A 5,478-nucleotide genomic window follows, 5' to 3' on the forward strand; every position below is an offset into this window, starting at 1 on the left:
TCCACGGGACTCTCAAGTCTCCTCCAGCACCATAATTCAAAAGCATCCATTCTGAGGCAATCAGCCTTCTTTATGGTCCAGCTCTCACTTCCATACATCACTACTGGGAAAACCATAGCTTTAACTATACGGACCTTTGTCGGCAAGGTGATGTCTCTGCTTTTTTAAGATGCAGGGTTAGTCTCAACTAAATTATATGAAAACGTAAAAATCCTATTTTGGGGACAGGTGACATTTCACATATTTGTGCTACTTTCCTGAGAGAATATTACTGAAGAAATGTGGCCATATACTATCTGTTACCAATTTTACTGTCTTTGGTGTGGTGTGATTACTCCTGCGCTCAGAACTAACTTCTCAGGCAAAGCTGGTTCTTAACTCAGTTCTGGGACTGACCTTTATCTATTAGTGCATTTTGAACATGCATAAGATGTTCTCATCTTAATACCTTGGTCAGTTCCAGAATGGCTTCTGCTCTTTGCAAATAATAAATGCATGCTATGGTTGCTTAGAAATTGTGCTGAAGCAGAACCTGGATAGAGGGTTAGAGGAGACCCTACAAAGATAATAGTACTATCATCCATTCCAAAGCCAGCATATACCACCAATTCTCTTGTAGGAAAATAAATGTCAAGAGGATGGGACCAATTTTCCTCCTTTTAAACTTGTTTTTCTCTATGGAACTGCTTTGGGCGAAGTCAAACCATTAATGCATTTCACGAAGCACTGCGTGCTCTTGACAGTTCTCAAACGCCTTTTTGTTCTCTGCCCATGTACAGATGCCAGCAGCTATTTTAATTAGGGCTTCACTTCTAAAAGAAAACAAAAGCACAGTGTGCAGCTTGCTCAGTGTGGCACCCGATTGGAGCCGAAACAAACCACAGGGGTGGCTTTGTTTTCATTGTAGTCAAGAATAAATGATAAAGGCCGTGCCTGCATTAATGTAGTCCAAAGCTGCAGAACATTTATACAGTTTTGTGATTTTAAGTAGACTTGTAAGTTGTTGTTGTTTAGTCGTTTAGTCATATCCGACTTTCGTGACCCCATGGACCAGAGCACGCCAGGTACTCCTGTCTTCCACTGCCTCCCGCAGTTTGGTCAGACTCATGTTTGTAGCTTCGAGAACACTGTCCAACCATCTTGTCCTCTGCCGTCCCCTTCTCCTTGTGCCCTCCATCTTTCCCAGCATCAGGGTCTTTTCCAGGGAGTCTTCTCTTCTCATGAGGTGGCCAAAGTATTGGAGCCTCAGCTTCACGATCTGTCCTTCCAGTGAGCACTCAGGGCTGATTTCCTTCAGAATGGATAGGTTTGATCTTCTTGCAGTCCATGGGACTCTCAAGAGTCTCCTCCAGCACCAGAATTCAAAAGCATCCATTCTTTGGCGACCACCCTTCTTTATGGTCCAGCTCTCACTTCCATACATCACTACTGGGAAAACCTTGGCTTTAACTATATGGACCTTTGTTGGCAAGGTGATGTCTCTGACTTGTAAGTTAAAGTTATATAAATGTCACTGCACACACACACACAAATCTAACCTTAACTCTTGGAAACAGCTTTATTTACTCTTGCAGGAAGGATGTTTCCTACAACAGATAGTTTGGACCCAGTACATAGCAAGTTTGTAGGAAATAATGTCCAGGTGAGATGTTCGGTTGTGGAACCCTTTTCTTCTGGAAAAGCTCTGTTCCTAGTGTCAGATTTAAGTTTCAGTCATTTATTTCAGAAATTTCTATTCCCCCCCTTTGCCATTCTTGACCCCAGTTCGCATTGATGAATGTATAAATAAATACAATACCCATCCCAGTAAGATACTTAGGTAAAGGTAAAGGGACCCCTGACCATTAGGTCCGGTCGTGACCGACTCGGGTTGCGGCGCTCATCTCGCTTTATTGGCCGAGGGAGCCGGCGTTCAGCTTCTGGGTCATGTGGCCAGCATGACTAAGCCGCTTCTGTCAAACCAGAGCAGCACACAAAAATGCCATTTACCTTCCCACCAGAGCGGTACCTATTTATCTACTTGCACTTTGACGTTTTTTCTAGATTGGCAGGAGCAGGGACCGAGCAATGGGAGCTCACCCTGTCGCGGGGATTCGCTAATCGGCAAGTCCTAGGCTTCTTGTTGGCAGTTCCATTCAAATGTGTGAATCAGAACTATAGAGTTGGGACCCAAAGTCTCCTCTAGTCCAACTCCCTGCAATGCAGGAATCACAATCCTAAGAAAAAATAGACCCTCCAACCCTTATATCTCAGAAAGAAAGCCATTGTCTCACAATTCAACTTGCTGTGTTTCCTCGGAGTAAAGAATTAAAACACTTTGCAATTCCATAGCTATTAAAGGAAAACCTACAATCTTTCCACATACAAATCAATTCCTGGTTATTCCTCCAGCTTTCTTCAGTTTAGCTATCTGATTTAGGAGGTGGGGTTCACTTTACTGTTGCTATTTAACAACTGGGAGGCCAACATCCTTGCTGATCTACTGCAAATCACCCAGAGATCTACCAGTAAGTAGATCCCGATTTACTTTCTGCCTTTCTCTGGAAACAACTAATAAAAACTTTTTAAAAACAAATGAGGAACTCTGGGGCTTGAGAAATAAGCGGGGGGGGGGCACGACAGGGAACCACTCATCCCAGAAGTATTTATATAAATTGAGAGCCAGTGTGGTGTAGTGGTTAAGAGCGGTGGACTCGTAATCTGGTGAACTGGGTTCACTTCCCTGCTCCTCCACATGCAGCTGCTGGGTGACCTTGGGCCAGTCACACTTCTTTGAAGTCTCTCAGCCCCACTCACCTCACAGAGTGTTTGTTGTGGGGGGGGAGGGAAAGGAGAATGTGAGCCGCTTTGAGACTCTTTAAAGGGAGTGAAAGGCGGGATATCAAATCCAAACTCTTCTTCTTCTTCTAAATTCAGTTGTGCTTAAAGGTAAGGTAAAGGTACCCCTGCCTGTACGGGCCAGTCATGTCCGACTCTGGGGTTGCACGCCCATCTCGCTTAAGAGGCCGGGGGCCAGCGCTGTCCGAAGACACTTCTGGGTCACGTGGCCAGCGTGACAAGCTGCATCTGGCAAGCCAGCGCAGCACACGGAAACACTGTTTACCTTCCCGCTAGTAAGCAGTCCCTATTTATCTACTTGCACTTTGATGTGCTTTCGAACTGCTAGGTTGGCAGGCGCTGGGACCGAGCAACGGGAGCTCACCCCGCCCGCGGGGATTCGAACCGCCGACCTGACGATCGGAAAGTCCTAGGCGCTGAGGTTTTACCCACAGCGCCACCCGTGTCCCTTCAGTTGTGCTTACAATTGTTCAACTACTGAGAGGCAGAAATATTTACAACTCTCTTGCAAATCACTTGGATCTACCAGTAGATTCTGATCAAACTTCTGGCCAATCCCTAGCATTGGAACTGCACTCCATATGAACTAGGCTGCATTTCAAGGCAAGCCTTAGCATGCATGCAGCAGTGCCTTGGATCAGACCTAGCCCTTGGGGTTTTTTTTTGTTTTAGTTTTAATGAATACAGCTCATGTTTATTGTATGCCTCCCAGAAACCAGCATTCTGCCCTTCCAGGGCCTGCCACTGCTATTTCCCCTCACCCCCCACTTTAACAGGTGAGATTCAACCAACTGAGGATGAATGCTCATTGTCATAATAGCCTCCCTGCCAACAAATCATAACAAGCCCTCCATAAAGTCTGGGCATAGTCTATGTTAAGTTGTGGGTGAACATATCAGACGACACAGCGATTCTTCAGACAGCTCTTGTTTATTCACAGGCCAGAACTGAACTGAACTGCAGGGTTCAGCCAGCCTGCTTATATAGAGCTCGACTACAACGCAACAGTAACCACTTTCTGTAACTATCCAATCACTGAACGTCACTTTCGATTCCTTATTTGCATATGTGGACCTGAGTGAAAACTATCTACAGTATCCCCCTGCTGGCCCAGGGTGAGAACTTCAGTACATAACAGTCTAACTTCTGAGTAAGGCTTGTGCAAGCAAATTCGGACCAATCTTCCATAAAGAGGTTGTCCTGAGAAGCTTGTGTCAGCTCAGTTGGTTAGAACATTGTGCTGATAATGCCAAGGTTGCAGGTTTGATCCTCATATGCGACAGTTGCATATTGGACTAAATGATTCTCAGGGTCCCTTCCAATACTACAATTCTATGATTTTAGATGTGGGACGATGGTCTTTTGATGGGATCCTATGCACAAGAAGCTGGCATAAAGAAACCCAGTAAAAATTAAACTGGATTGAAACGTTCAGCAGTGGGGCTGCTGCTCTGCCAAAGTCTGGCAGGGGAGAAACAAGTCTTTAAAATAGTGTTCTGTGCCAGATTGCCAGACCAGGTTTAGGATCCTGCCTAAGTCCCCACCTATGCCTCCACTGTGCTCCCAAGACTGTATTTTACTATCTTACACTTGAAGCTTTTGCCTGCTTCCCTCTGATTTCCTTCAGAATGGAGAGGTTTGATCTTCTTGCAGTCCATGGGATTCTCAAGAATCTCCTCCAGCACCAGAATTCAAAAGCATCCATTCTGAGGCAATCAGCCTTCTTTATGGTCCAGCTCTCACTTCCATACATCACTACTGGGAAAACCATGGCTTTAACTACACAGACTTCTGTCAGCAAGGTGATGTCTCTGCTTTTTAAGATGCTGTCCAGGTTTGTCATCACTTTTCTCCCAAGAAGCAGGTGTCTTTTAATTTCGTGACTGCTGTCACCATCTGCAGTGATCATGGAGCCCAAGAAAGTAAAATCTCTCACTGCCTCCATTTCTTCCCCTTCTATTTGCCAGGAGGTGATGGGACCAGTGGCCATGATCTTTGTTTTTTTGATGTTGAGCTTCAGACCATATTTTGCACTCTCCTCTTTCACCCTCATTAAAAGGTTCTTTAATTCCTCCTCACTTTTTGCCATCAAGGTTGTGTCATCTGCATATCTGAGGTTGTTGATATTTCTACCGAAATCTTAATTCAGGCTTGGGATTCATGCAGTCCAGCCTTTCTCATGATGAAAGAAAACAAAATAAAAAAATTCCTTCCAGTAGCACCTTAAAGACCAACTGAGTTAGTTTCCTTTCATGATGAAAGGAAAGAGAGCATACATGCTCCCTCGTTCAGTCACACTGAAAAGACCATCCACGTATAGCTGGATGAGCGCTATAAGAGGGGAAATGTAAACAGAACAAGAGGTCTATGAAATACTCGCGGGGTTTGTGTTTTGAGTCATGCGCCACTAGGGGTCAGCAGAGAGCTTCCCCCAGCCTACGCAGTTTGCGCAGCGCCTATAGGGCTGCAAATGGCTTTGCCTCCTTCCGCGCGCTGCCCGCTCGAGGGCCGTAGCGTTCCCATTCTCGCCTGCGTACGCGGCTGGCGTAGAGTTCCTCCCGCCCGTAGGGTCGCCGGAGTCCTTTGCCTGGCTCCTCCCACCCGGCCGCCCGGCGTTTGCGCGGCCGCCGTTTCACCCTC

This window comes from Podarcis erhardii (genome assembly GCF_964252035.2).
Source record: "Podarcis erhardii genome assembly, chromosome: 10".
Classification (NCBI taxonomy): Eukaryota; Metazoa; Chordata; class Lepidosauria; order Squamata; family Lacertidae; genus Podarcis; species Podarcis erhardii.